Source organism: Phocoena phocoena, chromosome 8 (assembly GCF_963924675.1).
Source record: "Phocoena phocoena chromosome 8, mPhoPho1.1, whole genome shotgun sequence".
Taxonomy (NCBI): domain Eukaryota; kingdom Metazoa; phylum Chordata; class Mammalia; order Artiodactyla; family Phocoenidae; genus Phocoena; species Phocoena phocoena.
In genome coordinates, this window is record NC_089226.1 from 14,921,832 (window position 1) to 14,939,298 (window position 17,467).

Here is a 17,467-nt window from a genome sequence, read left to right on the forward strand (position 1 = left end):
GGGGAAGTGAGGGGGGCCGGGGCTGTGATCATGGAGGAATCCGCCATCTGCTCCCACCCCCTCACTCTCTTGTTGAATTCCTGACACTCTGTCCTCTGGGCCCCTGGGAGGGATGAGAGGGGAGTAGCCCCCTTTTCCAAAGTGTGTGGGGACTGCCTGAGGACTCTCCCTGCCAAAAAGCAGCAGCGAGCGTCCCCAAGGGTGCAGGTTTGGGGAGGGGAACAGGAGTGCCTGCAGGGCAGCCATGGCTGTGACCTGTGACCCTTGCCCAGCCTGAGGGGCTTGCAGGGTCCCACTGAGATCTGCCTCTGTCCCTTGTGGCCTCCTCCACCCATCCTGGGCTCAGGTTCAGATTTTCCTGGCTTTGGGAGCAGACAGACAAGAGCCACCAGTCATTTGGGAAACTTCGTAGGCTGCCTTCACGCAGAACTGCTTGCTTCTCCTTTCCCAGCGTTAGCATTTGGGGGGGCAGAGTGTCTTGTGCTCCTCTTACTCCCTTGAGAGGAAGCCAAGGCGTACAGAGTGGGGGAGAGGAAGAGCATCATAGGCGGGTCATGCACATTCTCTTGGCTCAGCTTTCCCTATCTATAAAATGGGTGTAATAATACCTACCTCACAGGACTGTTGTGAGGCTTGGCAAGTTTTGGTTTAAAAATCTTTTTTGTCTTGGAAAGGGATTTAGCAGTCCAGGTGTCATAATTGGAGGGGTTGTTCCAAGTCTGTCCTGTCCTCATCTCTGTGTCCCATCCCCATAGTTCACACACACACACACACGCACACGCACACGTACACACACTCTCTCTCTTCTCTGTCTCTCTCTTCCCACCCCTCCCCCTTGGAATTATTTTAGTCTTTGTGATGTTAGAACCCTGGCTCTGATGCTTAAAGTTTCCTGTCCATGGCTTTTGTTTGGTGGTTTTCAGTAGAGGTGATTGGGACTGTAGCGGGCACACTTTTGGCTGCCCCAATGCCTGAGGGCTCCACTGACATTTAGTGAAGGTGGGGGCTAAGAATGCTAAACTTAGTCCTCACCACAAACACTGTCCTGCGCCAAGGCCGGGATTATAGCCACAGAGAAACCCTGGCATGAATTTGCCGTAGAAGACGTACGGGCAAAGCCATCTTACCAGGCAGACCCTCAGCAAGTGCAGGTCTCCAGGGGCTGGTGAGGGTGTTTTCAGGGCCTGTGGGCTAGAGAGAGCCATTCACAAAGTTGAACTTGGGAGCCCTGGACACACGCAGCTATGCTGACAGTAAGGTCAGGAGACTGTAGACGAAGCGTTTCCCAGCTCCCCGTCCTTGACCCCGCATAGGACCTGAGCATTCCAGGCCTTGGGATTCTCCCGGTGCAGGAATTGAGCAGAAGGCAGCCAGAAGGAACCTGGGGTGCTGGAGAGGTCTGGGAGAGGGGCCGGTAGAGCTCAGGGAGGGGGTGAGAGCGAGCTCCTGAGATGGGGGCAGCTGAGGGCATGCCTGGGTGGCGTGCATGTGTGGAAATGCATGACTGTGGGCTGGGTGGGCCACGCATGGACGTCGGGGTGTATGAAGGTGTGTGTAAAGGCTGAGAGTGCCTGAGATGGGGGAGGTTCTGCACGTTTCAGGAGCCATCTTCCCTGGCCAGAGCTATATCCGTTGGGGCACCTGGAGGCTGAGAAAGGATAGGAGACAGAGGGGGAGATCAGCCGTGCTCCTGGGCTCCGTAACGCCACCGTGACTCCATCTCATTGTCACAGACAGATGCCATCAGAGTGCCGGGGGTGGGGGGAGTGCCAGGAGGGGGCACTTCTCTGGGGAAAATCCTACAGCTTGCTTCACTTTACTTTGTCCCAGGTGGGAGTCCTTACCCTCCCACCCGATACACAGTGCTTTTGACTATCTTATGCATGGTTTATTCCTCTGCCTTGAATGATAATACTCATAGTCAATTTCCTATGTAACTATAGATCGAAACAATGCAGGACAAACGGGCCTTGGGGGGCCTCAGATCTGCAGGTGCCTCCTGGGAGGCGCAGATGTGCACACACCCAGCACTGACTTGTGTTCAAGCACAGAATGAATGTGATCAGACTGTCTTGCCTTGACAACATGTTTTGCATTGTAGAGTTTTATCTAGCTTTGCCTTGGATGAAATAAAAATTATGTTTAATAGAAACGGTTTGGGGTTTCTACTTCTGGCTGACTGGAATTTGGGGCCCAGTTTTATTACTTGCCAGCCAAGCCTCAGTCTCCTTGTGTCTGAAACGTTCCCTGCCTTGGTGAGATAACAGATGTAAAAAGTCTAAGGATGCCTGGCATACTCGCAGGCATTCAGGTCGTATTAGTGCTGATAGTACTTCTCTGGAGAAGCTGCAAAGATGGCCCTCTAATACTGGAATCGTTACCAGGGCCCTCCCTGTACAGATGACCTTGGCAATGATTCTGGTACCACTAAATATCACCACACCCCCTTCCCCAGGCCCTTCCACCCCAGATTAACATTTATATCCAGGTGAAATCTGTTTCAAATGTACAACGTAAACCTTAAAGAGGAAAAGCACAAAACAATTTACTGACTGGCGTATGTGGGCACACTGAGCCCTGCTTGTCTGGTCCCTCCAGGTTGCTGTTTTATGGGACAAGCTATCTGGGGGGGTGAGGGAGGGAAGAAGTTTAGGCTTATATCCCAGGAATGACTCTACCCATGCACATTTCATATTGTCCATCTTAAATCACTTGAACATAGATTAACCAAGCGCTCATGCCTTCTTTCCAGCTGCTGGGCACAAGGCCAGGCTGGGAAAGAATTGGGACTATGTATGCGTGTGTGTGTGTGTGTGTGTGTGTGTGTGTGTGTATGTGTATGTGAGTGTGTGCTTGTATTCATGGATTTTATCATACCACACTTTCTCACCATACCATATCCTTCTCTTCAATGGATTCACCTAAGACTGCATCTCAAAGGGTTTCAAACACTAAGTCCTCAAAGATCTTGTTAAAAGACTCTTCTTCCTCAATCAAGGGCCCCAGCAACGCAGAAGTCTGTGAGGTCCTCAGTTTCAGCTGATGTCCCTGACAGCACTCTTTTCTGAGCCTTCAGCTAAAGTACCTGCTCTGTGCTCTCACCCTGAATGGACTCATCACCTGGATCCCCACGCCACTACTCACCTGTCTTCAGGTACAGCTTGTGGCCTGGGACCTCCTGCCACCTTCTCATCAGCTACAGACCTGTTGGATATTGAAGTTTCCTGGTCCATGTCTGAGTTTATAACACTCTTGGAATGCTGTTCATTGAACGTGCTGTTCTCCAGGTAAGGATCAGTCCCAAGGCCTGGGTAGGTTCCCATCATTGCTGTTTCATCCCTACTTCCTCTCCCCATTGAACTGTCATCATAATGGACAGATAAACAATTGTGTCAAAGCCAAATTAGGAACTGGGACTGTCCTGGGCAAACCTGGACATATGGTCACTGGTTAAGGCCATACTGACTCAACTAGGACAAAAATATACATAAATTATGTGTTCTTATTTGAGCTGGTAGCAGGCACAGAGACCAGATGGACTATTCTGAACTAGATGCTCTGCTAGATGCTGGTATTACTAAAATGGGCTAAATATTGACCATACTCTCAGGGAGCTTATAGTCTCCTGTGATTGAAATAGAAAACTTTTAACACGATGCAAGTTTGCTTCTCACTTGTGGGTCTCCTGTCCAGGCTGCTTTCCACATGTCACTTGGAGGCGTTGCATCTTACTTTGTGGCTCTGCCCTCCTCTAGGTCCTTGGAGCCTTTTCCATGCAGGTGGTGGATGAGAAGGGTGAGAATGAAGATGGTGTGTTGGCAGGTTTATGGGCCAGGCCTGGAAGAGGACCATGTCATTCTGCCCACATGCTCCTCCACAGGGAGGCTGGGAAATGTAGTTGCTGGGTGCCCAGGAGAAAGCAAAATGTGTTTTGGGGAACACAGAGCAGCCTGTGAGATGACAGGGGTTCAGGTGGCTGCAAGAGGTTCAGCTGCGGCTGCAGCGCCGATGGTGTGGTGGGGACTGGAGATGGAGGGAGACAGGACAGAGCTCGAGAGGGCAAGACAGGAGACAGCGGACGTCGTGCTGCGGACTCGGTTGCCCAGGCAAGAGATGGTGGCAGAAAAGGGATGGGGAGCAGTGCAAGGGTTGCGATAATCAGGGGAGTAGAATATACAGAGCTTGATTTTAGGGGGCTAGGAGAAGATGGTGCCAAGGATGGCTTCTAAGCTCCTCTTGCATTGAGCGGGTACTTAGAGGTAAGTTTGCCCTGAAACGGAGCGGAGGGGAAGAGCGTGTTGGGCGTAATGTGCATTTATGGAAGTGGCGAGTGTGCCCCCAGGATACCAGAATAGTAGACAGTTGTAAATCAGAGTCTAGGACTTAGGAGTAAATGGTCTGTTCAGACCACGGGGAAGGTGGGCTCATCTAGGGAATCTTGGGCTCTGACACTCAGTGGCTTGTTGAAGGAAGGCGAGGCCATAAAGGTGCGATGAGGGCAAGGCCAAGTGATGTCTTTGAAGTCAAGGTAGCAAGGGATGTTAAGAACAGAGTGGCCATCGCTAAGTTAAGGATCAGTCCTTATGAAGGTCATCGGTGACCCCAGTGAGCCCAGCACAGTGGAAGGGGAGGGCCAGGTGGCAGAGGCAGAAGGAGCCAGATTCCAGGGTGTGGAAGAGTCAGTGGGAGGCACTGGCACATGAGGTTATAATTTCAGGTGTCTTGGCTCTGAAGGACAGAAAAGGCATTGGCCCAGGTAGGAAGGAGGATGGATGGTTTTCTACTCAAGATGGAAGAAATAAAAGGGTTAAATGCCGCTGGGGAAGAGGTTCTGTATATTTTTTCCCCCAGATTTTTAGTTGTTTCAGATCGGAGAGTAAATCCATTTCCTCCCACTCCATCTCTGTCAGAAGAAATGCATAGAAGCTTATGATCACACAAAAACCTGTATGAAGATGTTTATAGAGATTTGATTTTGTCATTGCCATAAACAAGAAACGGTCTAAATGTCCTTCACCTGGTGAACGGATGAACAAACTGTCACATCCATACAGTGGAATACTCTTCAGTAATCAAAAGTTCCATATACTTTTGGATGGATGAATCTCAAGTGCATTACACTAAGTGAAAGAATTCAGACTTAAGAGGGCACCTACTCTATAGTTCCATTTAAATGACAGCCTGGAAGAAGCAAATCCGTAGGGACATAAAACAGATCAGTGGCTGCCCGTGGCTATAGGTGGGTGTGGGGAAGGTCACAGAGGGCAAGGGAGACTTTTGGGGGGTGATAGAGCTCTGGTTGCGTGCTTGCACACATTTGTCAAAATTGGCAGAACTCTACACTAAAAACGGTGAAGTTTACTTTCTGTAAATGACATCTTAAAAAATTACAAAAAAATTAGATGATGTCACTCTTTTCCTCAGAACCTCCCAATTTGTCTTACTCATTCCTCACAATGGCCTAGAAGGCCTTACTGTTCTGATCCCTGTTGCCTCTTTGATATCTTCTTTTCCTAACACTCTCCTGCTGACTCATCCCGTGCTAGCATCATTGTTCTTGCTGTTCCTCAAACATTGGCCTCCTCCTGTCTCAGGACCTTTGCACATGCTGTTCCTGTGCTAGAATGCTCTTCTCCCAGATATCCACAGGTTTCACTGTCCTATTTCTTTTTTACTGGCCATGCGCTGGCTTGCAGGATCCTAGTTCTCTGACCAGGGATTGAACCTGGGGCCCCAGTAGTGAGATCACTGAGTCCTAACCACGGGACCACCAGAGAACTCCCCATCATTCTCCTATTTCAGTCAGGTCTCTGCTGAAATGCCATCTCCTCAGAGAAGACTCCCCTGGCTATCTTACCTACAATAACATCTTCCACAGCTCAGACACTGTCTCCTTATCCTGCTTTATTTTTTTTCAAAACGCAGACATATATTTGTTTACTTGTTTATTGTATATCTTCTCTAACTAGGATGTAAACTCCATGGGAGCAGAGGCTGTGTCTATTCTCTGGGGAAAATCTAGACTTTCCCTTCTTTCCTTGAAGGAATGGGATCCTCGGGGGCCAGGGAGTACCCAGAGGGAGGGCAGCCCCGTGGGGTTCAGAATGGACTGTGAGGTCAGCTGTCTGGGCCCCTGACTTCGCCAGGCAACGCATCTGTAGATGCCTTTCAGTTGGACCACAGGAAGGATAGGAGTTGTGGACCCTGGATACTGAAATGGGGTCTGCAGACAAGCAGCATAAGCACCGCCAGGGAGCTTGTTAGAAATACAGAATTTCAGGCTCCGCCTCCAAGCTACTGAATCAGAATTTGCACTGAGACTCATTTCCCAGGTGATTTCTAGCCCAAACCCCATCCTTTCCCTGGGCACTGTCTGCAGGAGGGTGAGAAATGCCAGGGCTTGTCCTGTCCTTGATCTCCTCTTCTTTTGGGTATAAAAGGGCCTTAAGCAGTGAGTGTGGAGGCCTGTGCGAGGATGCGAGGGAGACCCCAGCTGTGTGTAATCATGACTAAGGCAAGTACTGATCTGGTTCCTGAGTTGCTAGTCACCTTCCTACAACATATTCACATCTTGTTACACTCCTGGAAGGCAGGTATAAAACCCCCTTTTACCGATGATAAAACCAAAGCATTGAGAAGCTAAAAAAATTTCCCACAGACAGGTAACTATTAGGTAGCAGAATTTAAATCCAGTAAAATGTGAAAAACAAACAAGTAGTCAACCATTTATGGATGTTCGTAAGTAGTCATAATAATAATTATAATCACTAACATATACTGAGTGCTTGCTGGACCAGGCCTGTCTCTGAGTACTTTGCATGTGTGTACTAAGTCATTTTGAGACAGGCTGGGTCCTCGGACCTAGGACTCTTTGCTGGGGTGCTTGCACCTGGACAATGGGGTCCTCGAGCAACAGAATACAAAGAAACTATACGGGACTAAAAATAACTGCATGCATGTGCAGTTGGGGCGAAGTATGAACGATAAGATACAAAAAGGCCACAAACCAGCTGCCACTTCCAAGGTGCCGGGAGCAAAAGCAGGGTACTACACAGTGTGGGCAGACCACCTAAGCCCCCGCTCTGGCCCAACCCACAAGTCTCCCCCCACCCTCACCCCATTTAAGGAACCAGCTTGCCATCCCCCACCCCCGGGCAGCGAGCAGGGTCACCTGTTACTTGTTTTTGCTCCCTAGTGCTGCAGCACGAGCCCCAATAAAGCCTTCCTGAATTCCTCATATGGCCTCTTATCAATTTCCAGGAACCCAGGTTTGGTAACAATTTAACCCTCACAGCAACCCTATGAGGGAAGAGCCATTATTATTAGTCCCATTTTACAGATGAGAAAATGGAGACACAGAGATATTAAGTATTTGTATAGAAAAGAGTCTGGAAAGATACACATCCAACTGAGATTAGTGGTTGCCTCTGATGAGGGGGATTGGGGATTGGGCTGGAAATTGAAGATGAAACTTTAACTCGTTATTTATTTTAATGAATTCATTTATTTATGACTGCGTTGGGTCTTGTTGCTGCGCGCAGACTTTCTCTAGTTGCGGCGAGCAGGGGCTACTCTTCGTTGCAGTGTGTGAGCTTCTCATTGCGGTGGCATCTCTTGTTGTGGAGCACGGGCTCTAGGCGCGCGGGCTTCAGTAGTTGTGGTGCGTGGGCTCAGTAGTTCTGGCTTGCGAGCTCTAGAGCACAGGCTCAGTAGTCATGGCGCACGGGCTTAGTTGCTCCGTGGCATGTGGGATCTTCACAGACCAGGGCTCGAACCCGTGTCCCCTGCATTGGCAGGCAGATTCTTAACCACTGTGCCACCAGGGAAGCCCCGTTATTTATTTTTAAAAAAAAATTTATTTATTTTTTAAATGAAGTATAGTTGATTTACAATGTTATGTTAATTTCTGCTGTACAGCAAAGTGATTCAGTTATACATAAACATGCACCCTTTTTAATATTCTTTGCCATTATGGTTTATCACAGGATAAAAAAAAAAATATTTACTTCTTTTGGCTGCACCAGGTCTTAGCTGCGGCATGTGGGATCTTTAGTTGAAGTATGCAGACTTCTTAGTTGCAGCATGTGGACTCTTAGCTGTGACATGCATGCGGGATCTAGTTCCCCCACCAGGGATCAAACCCGGGCCCCCTGCATCGGGAGCACAGTCTTACCCACTGGACCACCAAGGAAGTCCCTATCACAGGGTATTGAATATAGTTCCCTGTGCTATACAGTAGGACCTTGTTGTTTATCCATTCTACTTATAATAGTTTGCATCTGCTAATCCCAAACCTCCTACTCCATCCCTCCTCCACCACCCACCCCCGTCCCACCTTGGCAACCAGAAATCTGTTCTCTATGTCTGTGTTTAACTCTTTACTTTTACTCTTCAGTTGTTGGAATTTTTATAACTATGTGATACATTCGTAATAAACACACACACACAGTTTTGAGTCAGGGTGTGCTTGCCTCTAAAGCCCAGATTCTTTTCTCCTCACTACAACGTCATCACATGTCTCTCCTTTCAACTTCCCATTCTGTCCTTCTCTTTCGCACTGTTCTCTGAACGCAGGGCTTCTTCCTGTCTCTTCCTTTGTAATTGCTGTTCCCTCTAGCTACTCTCACCTCCTGGAATGGGTACAGCCTATTTGGTCTCCAGCTCTATGTCAGACGTCACTGTCCCTGGCATTTTCACACACCTGTATTAGAGTGCTTCCCACTCCATCCTTAAATTCTCCCCTGAGCTCCCCTACCACGCTAACGGGCTGGGCTGAGTCCTCACCCGCCTCCACGTGCCTCTCCCAGCTCCTGGCCCACGTTCGCACTCGGCGCTCCATCGTGGTCCGTGTAATGGCTTGCTTTTAGGAGGGGACCTTCTCGTGGAGATAGCTCTGGACTGGATCTGGGAGCACCAGACCAGTACTCCTGCATCAGGCTTACCTTTCTGGGATTCAGTTCCCTTCCTTCCTTGTGGGAAGGAGGCGGGTCTTTTCTCCCACCAACCCCCTCACCACACCCTCCCTTTCAGAGATGGTGAGGGTCAGCTGTGAGAGTCTCCGTGTTAGTCACGTTACAACTTCCTGGTTCTCTTTTTATCCCTCCGCCCCCTTTCTGTGGAACCACCTGTACTCTGAGTGTCGAGTGCAAAAGTCGGCCCATCTCCGCACAAATCCAGGTCGTAAAGAGCACGAGTACTTTCAGGTTAGCTGCTGAATGTCACCCTAAAACATTCTATGGGTACGTGCATGTGTCTGTGTACATATATATTTTTCATTATCATTCTATTTTAAGTAAATTTTTCCTTATAATTTCTGCTTTGACCTATGAATTATTTAGAAGTGCTGTTAACATCACATATGCATTTTACATTTAAAAAATTATTGTTTGCTGTTGTCTCATAACTTAATAGCATTGCAATCAGAGAGCTTAATCAGTTTGATAGTCTTAGACCAGTTTTCTTAGAAAACTTAAATTGTCTAAGTTAAACTTAACACTTTATTATGGGGTTCAATCCCAGGGAAGCAGGCGTTAGGGGGAAAGGGCTGAGAGGCAGGGAAAGAGAGAAAGGTGATGTGATACGGAGCTGACCACAGCTGACTCAGCAACACGCCGCTGGTTGCTGGATCACAGGGACTGTCTCTGGGGAACTAGGGCTTCTCTGAATAATTTCATTTTGGGGAAGAAGGTAGAATAATTTATCTGCTGGCCTCTTCCTGTCTCCTGTTTCCCCTTATTCAATATTTATCCCAAAGACAATAATTTCCATGTTTTGTTAGTCTTTTCAGGGAGCCCTGGGGAAGCAGAGCCTTGTGGGTACAGTCTGCTGGCTCTGGGTGCTGGTGGGTACAATGAAGACCACCCAAGCCAAAGCCCAGCCCTGGCCCCAGGGGTGATGGAGACCAATGTCGTGTTAGGAGAAGAGGTGGTGGCAGTTACCAGGGCTTTGAAACCAGGGGAATGAAAGGGGCCAGTACTGGGGCCACCCAGGGCAGGAAGCCAGGTCAGCGACTATATCTTGGAGGTGAGTGGATGGGGAATGCAGGCAAGGCTGATCAGAAATTAATGGGAGCACAAAACTGGGTGTATCCATACTGCTTTTGAAATGCGTTGAGACTTACTTTATGGACTAGTATGTAGTTAATTTTTTTTATAAATGTGCTTGAGAAGGAGGCTTATTTTCTAAGTATTGTGTGCAAGTTTCTACACGTGTCTATTAATCAAGCATATTAAGAATGTTGTTCAGTTGTCTATACTAATATTTTACCTGTTTGACCTAACAATCATTGAGAGAAGTGTGCTAAAAGTTTGCTCTGTGATGGTGGATTTATCAATATCTCCTTGTAGTTCTATCAGTTTTTGAGACTATTTTAAAACTGTGTTTATATAAGTTAAAAAAACCTGTTTACTGAGAAAAAATTCAGATATACAGAAAAGTAGAAAAATAATAAATATCCAACACCTAGATTTTGTACTTCTTGACATTTTGCTATCTTAGCTTCAACAGTTTTTTTTTTTTTACATCTTTATTGGAGTATAATTGCTTTACAATGGTGTGTTAGTTTCTGCTTTATAACAAAGTGAATCAGTTATACATATACATATGTTCCCATATCTCTTCCCTCTTGCGTCTCCCTCCCTCCCACCCTCCCTACCCCACCCCTCCAGGCGGTCACAAAGCGCCGAGCCGATATCCCTGTGCCATGCGGCTGCTTCCCACTAGCTATCTACCTTACGTTTGTTAGCGTGTATATATGTCCATGCCTCTCTCTCGCCCCGTCACAGCTCACCCTTCCCCCTCCCCATATCCTCAAGTCCGTTCTCCAGTAGGTCTGTGTCTTTATTTCGGTCCTACCCCTAAGTTCTTCATGACAGTTTTTTCTTCTTAAATTCCATATATATGTGTTAGCATACGGTATTTGTCTTTTTCTTTCTGACTTACTTCACTCTGTATGACAGACTCTAGGTCTATCCACCTCATTACAAATAGCTCAATTTCGTTTCTTTTTATGGCTGAGTAATATTCCATTGTATATATGTGCCACATCTTCTTTATCCATTCATCCGATGATGGGCACTTAGGTTGTTTCCATCTCTGGGCTATTGTAAATAGAGCTGCAATGAACATTTTGGTACATGACTCTTTTTGAATTATGGTTTTCTCAGGGTATATGCCCAGTAATGGGATTGCTGCGTCTTATGGTAGTTCTATTTGTAGTTTTTTAAGGAACCTCCATACTGTTCTCCATAGTGGCTGTACCAATTCACATTCCCACCAGCAGTGCAAGAGTGTCCCCTTTTCTCCACACCCTCTCCAGCATTTATTGTTTCTAGATTTTTTGATGATGGCCATTCTGACCGGTGTGAGATGATATCTCATTGTAGTTTTGATTTGCATTTCTCTAATGATGAATGATGTTGAGCATTCTTTCATGTGTTTGTTGGCAGTCTGTATATCTTCTTTGGAGAAATGTCTATTTAGGTCTTCTGCCCATTTTTGGATTGGGTTGTTTGTTTTTTTGTTATTGAGCTGCATGAGCTGCTTGTAAATTTTGGAGATTAATCCTTTGTCAGTTGCTTCATTTGCAAATATTTTCCCCCATTCTGAGGGTTGTCTTTTGGTCTTGTTTATGGTTTCCTTTGCTGTGCAAAAGCTTTGAAGTCTCATTAGGTCCCATTGTTTATTTTTGTTTTTATTTCCATTTCTCTAGGAGGTGGGTCAAAAAGGATCTTGCTGTGATTTATGTCATAGAGTGTTCTTCCTATGTTTTCCTCTAAGAGTTTGATAGTTTCTGGCCTTACATTTAGGTCTTTAATCCATTTTGAGCTTATTTTTGTGTATAGTGTTAGGGAGTGATCTACTCTCATACTTTTACATGTACCTGTCCAGTTTTCCCAGCACCACTTATTGAAGAGGCTGTCCTTTCTCCACTGTACATTCCTGCCTCCTTTATCAAAGATAAGGTGACCATATGTGTGTGGGTTTATCTCATCTCTGGGCTTTCTATCCTGTTCCATTGATCTTTCTGTTTTTGTGCCAGTACCATACTGTCTTGATTACTGTAGCTTTGTAGCATAGTCTGAAGTCCAGAAGCCTATTCCTCCAGCTCCGTTATTTGTTCTCAAGATTGCTTTGGCTATTCGGGGTCTTTTGTGTTTCCATACAAATTGCAAAATTTTTTGTTCTAGTTCTGTGAAAAATGCCAGTGGTAGTTTGATAGGGATTGCAGTGAATCTGTAGATTGCTTTGGGTAGTAGAGTCATTTTCACAATGTTGACTCTTCCAATCCAAGAACATGGTATATCTCTCCATCTATTTGTATCACCTTTAATTTCTTTTATCAGTGTCTTATAATTTTCTGCATACAGGTCTTTTGTCTCCTTAGGTAGGTTTATTCCTAGGTATTTTATTCTTTTTGTTGCAATGGTAAATGGGAGTGTTTTCTTGATTTCACTTTCAGATTTTTCATCATTATTGTATAGGAATGCAAGAGATTTCTGTGCATTAATTTTGTATCCTGCTACTTTACCAAATTCATTGATTAGCTCTAGTAGTTTTCTGGTAGCATCTTTAGGATTCTCTCTATATAGTATCATGTCATCTGCAAACAGTGACAGCTTTACTTCTTCTTTTCCGATTTGGATTCCTTTTATTTCCTTTTCTTCTCTGATTGCTGTGGCTAAAACTTCCAAAACTATGTTGAATAAGAGTGGTGAGAGTGGGCAACCTTGTCTTATTCCTGATCTTAGTGGAAATGCTTTCAGTTTTTCACCATTGAGGATGATGTTGGCTGTGGGTTTGTCATATATGGCCTTTATTATGTTGAGGAAAGTTCTGTCTATGCCTACTTTCCGCAGGGTTTTTATCATAAATGGGTGTTGAATTTTGTCAAAAGCTTTCTCTGCATCTGTTGAGATGATCATATGGTTTTTCTCCTTCAATTTGTTAATATGGTGTATCACATTGATTGATTTGCGTATAATGAAGAATCCTTACGTTCCTGGAATAAACCCCACTTGATCATGGTGTATGATCCGTTTAATGTGCTGTTGGATTCTGTTTGCTAGTATTTTGTTGAGGATTTTTGCCACTATGTTCATAAGTGATATTGGCTTGTAGTTTTCTTTCTCTTTGACATCCTTGTCTGGTTTTGGTATCAGGGTGATGGTGGCCTCGTAGAATGAGTTTGGGAGTGTTCCTCCCTCTGCTATATTTTGGAAGAGGTTGAGAAGGATAGGTGTTAGCTCTTCTCTAAATGTTTGATAGAATTCGCCTGTGAAGCCATCTGGTCCTGGGCTTTTGTTTTATGGAAGATTTTTAATCACCATTTCAATTTCAGTGCTTGTGATTGGTCTGTTCATATTTTCTACTTCTTCCTGATTCAGTCTTGGCAGGTTGTGCATTTCTAAGAATTTGTCCATTTCTTCCAGGTTGTCCATTTTATTGGCATAGAGTTGCTTGTAGTAATCTCCCATGGTCTTTTGTATTTCTGCAGTGTCAGTTGTTACTTCTCGTTTTTCATTTCTAATTCTATTGATTTGAGTCTTCTCCCTTTTTTTCTTGATGAGTCTGGCTAATGGTTTATCAATTTTGTTTATCTTCTCAAAGAACCAGCTTTTAGTTTTATTGATCTTTGCTATCGTTTCCTTCATTTCTTTTTCATTTAATTCTGATCTGATTTTTATGATTTCTTTCCTTCTGCTAACTTTGGGGTTTTTTTGTTCTTCTTTCTCTAATTGCTTTAGGTGCAAGGTTAGGTTGTTTATTCGAGATGTTTCCTGTTTCTTAAGGTAGGATTGTATTGCTATAAACTTCCCTCTTAGAACTGCTTTTCCTGCATCCCATAGATTTTGGGTTGTCGTGTCTCCATTGTCATTTGTTTCTAGGTATTTTTTTATTTCCTCTTTGATTTCTTCAGTGATCACTTCGTTATTAAGTAGTGTATTGTTTAGCCTCCATGTGTTTGTATTTTTTACAGATCTTTTCCTGTAATTGATATCTAGTCTCATAGCGTTGTGGTCAGAAAAGATACTTGAAACAATTTCGATTTTCTCAAATTTACCAAGGCTTGATTTGTGACCCAAGATATGATCTATACTGGAGAATGTTGCATGAGCACTTGAGAAAAATGTGTATTCTGTTGTTTTTGGATGGAATGTCCTGTAAGTATCAATTAAGTCCCTCTTGTTTAATGTATCATTTGAAGCTTGTGTTTCCTTATTTATTTTCATTTTGGATGATCTGTCCATTGGTGAAAGTGGGGTGTTAAAGTCCCCTACTATGAATGTGTTACTGTTGATTTCCCCTCTTATGGCTGTTAGTATTTGCCTTATGTATTGAGGTGCTCCTATGTTGGGTGCATAAATATTTACAATTGTTATATCTTCTTCTTGGATTGATCCCTTGATCATTATGTAGTGTCCTTCTTTGTCTCTTCTAATAGTCTTTATTTTAAAATCTATTTTGTCTGATATGAGAATTGCTACTCCAGCTTTCTTTTGGTTTCCATTTGCATGAAATATCTTTTTCCATCCCCTTACTTTCAGTCTGTATGTGTCTCTAGGTCTGAAGTGGGTCTCTTGTAGACAGCAAATATATGGGTTTTGTTTTTGTATCCATTCAGCTAATCTGTGTCTTTTGGTGGGAGCATTTAGTTTATTTACATTTAAGGTAATTATCGATATGTATGTTCCTATTCCCATTTTCTTAATTGTTTTGGGTTCGTTATTGTAGGTCTTTTCCTTCTCTTGTGTTTCTTGTCTACAGAAGTTCCTTTAGCCGTTGTTGTAAAGCTGGTTTGGTGGTGCTGAACTCTCTCAGCTTTTGCTTGTCTGTAAAGGTTTTAATTTCTCCATCAAAGCTGAATGAGATCCTTGCTGGGTAGAGTAATCTTGGTTGCAGGTTTTTCTCCTTCATCACTTTAAATATGTCCTGCCAGTCCCTTCTGGCTTGCAGAGTTTCTGCTGAAAGATCAGCTGTTAACCTTATGGGGATTCCCTTGTGTGTTATTTGTTGTTTTTTCCTTGCTGCTTTTAATATGTTTTCTTTGTATTTAATTTTTGACAGTTTGATTAATATGTGTCTTGGCGTATTTCTCCTTGGATTTATCCTGTATGGGACTCTCTGTGCTTCCTGGACTTGATTAACTATTTCCTTTCCCATATTAGGGAAGTTTTCAACTATAATCTCTTCAAATATTTTCTCAGTCCCTTTCTTTTTCTCTGCTTCTTCTGGAACCTCTATAATTCGAATGTTGGTGCATTTAATGTTGTCCCAGAGGTCTCTGAGACTGTCTTCAGTTCTTTTCATTCTTTTTTCTTTATTCTGCTCTGCAGTAGTTATCTCCACTATTTTTTCTTCCAGGTCACTTATCCGTTCTTCTGCCTCAGTTATTCTGCTATTGATCCCATCTAGAGTATTTTTCATTTCATTTATTGTGTTGTTCATCGTTGTTTGTTTCATCTTAGTTCTTCTAGGTCCTTGTTAAATGTTTCTTGCATTTTGTCTATTCTATTTCCAAGATTTTGGATCATATTTACTATCATTATTCTGAATTCTTTTTCAGGTAGACTGCCTATTTCCTCTTCATTTGTTAGGTCTGGTGGGTTTTTACCTTGCTCCTTCATTTGCTGTGTGTTTTTCTGTCTTCTCATTTTGCTTATCTTACTGTGTTTGGGGTCTCCTTTTTGCAGGCAGCAGGTTCGTAGTTCCTGTTGTTTTTGGTGTCTGTCCCCAGTGGCTAAGGTTGGTTCAGTGGGCTGTGTAGGCTTCCTGGTGGAGGGGACTAGTGCCTGTGTTCTGGTGGATGAGGCTGGATCTTGTCTTTTTGGTGGGCAGGTCCACGTCTGGAGGTGTGTTTTGGGGTGTCTGTGGCCTTATTATGATTTTAGGCAGCCTCTCTGCTAATGGGTGGGTTTGTGTTCCTGTCTTGCTAGTTGTTTGGCATAGGATGTCCAGCACTATAGCTTGCTCGTCATTGAGTGAAGCTGGGTGCTGGTGTTAAGATGGAGATCTCTGGGAGATTTTCGCCGTTTGATATTATGTGGAGCTGGGAGGTCTCTTGTGGACCACTGTCCTGAAGTTGGCTCTCCCACCTCAGAGGCACAGCACTGACTCCTGGCTGCAACACCAAGAGCCTTTCATCCACACAGCTCAGAATAAAAGGGAGGAAAAAGTAGAAAGAAAGAATTAGTAGAAGTAGAAAGAAAGAAAGAAAGAAAGGAGGGATGGAGGGAGGAAGGAAGGAGGGAAGGAAGGAAAAAAGAAAGAAGATAAAGTAAGATAAAATATAATAAAGTTATTAAAATAAAAAATAATTATTAAGAGAAAAAAAAAACCAGACGGTAGAACCCTAGGACAAATGGTGGAAGCAAAGCTATACAGACAAAATCTCACACAGAAGCATACACATACACACTCACAAAAAGAGGAAAAGGGGTAAAAATCATAAATCTTGCTCTCAACGTCCACCGTCTTAATTTGGGATGATTCGTTGTCTGTTCAGGTATTCCACAGATGCAGGTACATCAAGTTGATTGTGGAGCTTTAATCAGCTGCTTCTGAGGCTGCTGGGAGGGATTTCCCTTTCTCTTCTTTGTTCTCACGGCTCCCGGGGCTCAGCTTTGGATTTGGCCCCGCCTCTGCGTGTTGGTCGCCGAAGGGCGTCTGTTCTTTGCTCAGACAGGACGGGGTTAAAGGAGCCGCTGATTCGGCGGCTCCGGCGCACTCAGGCCGGGGGTGAGGGAGGGGCACGGAGTGCGGGGCGGGCCTGCGGGCGGCAGAGGTCGGCGAGACGTTGCACCAGCCTGAGGCGCGCCGTGCGTTCTCCCGGGTAAGTTGTATCTGGATCCCGGGACCCTGGCAGTGGCGGGCTGCACAGGCTCCCCGGAAGGGGGGTGTGGATAGTGACCTGTGCTTGCACACAGGCTTCTTGGTGGCGGCAGCAGCAGCCTTAGCGTCTCAGGCCCGTCTCTGGGGTCCGCGCTTTTAGCTGCGGCTCGCGCCCGTTTCTGGAGCTCTTTTAAGCAGCGCCCCTCTCCTCGCGCACCAGGAAACAAAGAGGGAAGAAAAAGTCTCTTGCCTCTTCGGCAGGTCCAGACTTTTCCCCGGAAGCCCTCCCGGCTAGCAGTGGCGCACTAATCCCCTGCAGGTCGTGTTCACGCCGCCAACCCTAGTCCTCTCCGGGAGGAGCTCGATGGAAGCCCGAGCCTCAGCTCTCAGCCCTGCCCGCCCCAGCGGGGGACCAGACAAGCCTCGCGGGCTGGTGAGTGCCGGTCGGCCCTGATCCTCTGTGTGGGAATCTCTCCGCTTTGCCCTCCGCACCCCTGTTGCTGTGCTCCGCGGCTCCGAAGCTTTCCCCCTCCGCCACCCGTAGTCTCCGCCCGCCAAGGGGCTTCCTAGTGTGTGGAAACTTCTGCTCCTTCACGGCTCCCTCCCACTGGTGCAGGTCCCGTCCCTATCCTTTTGT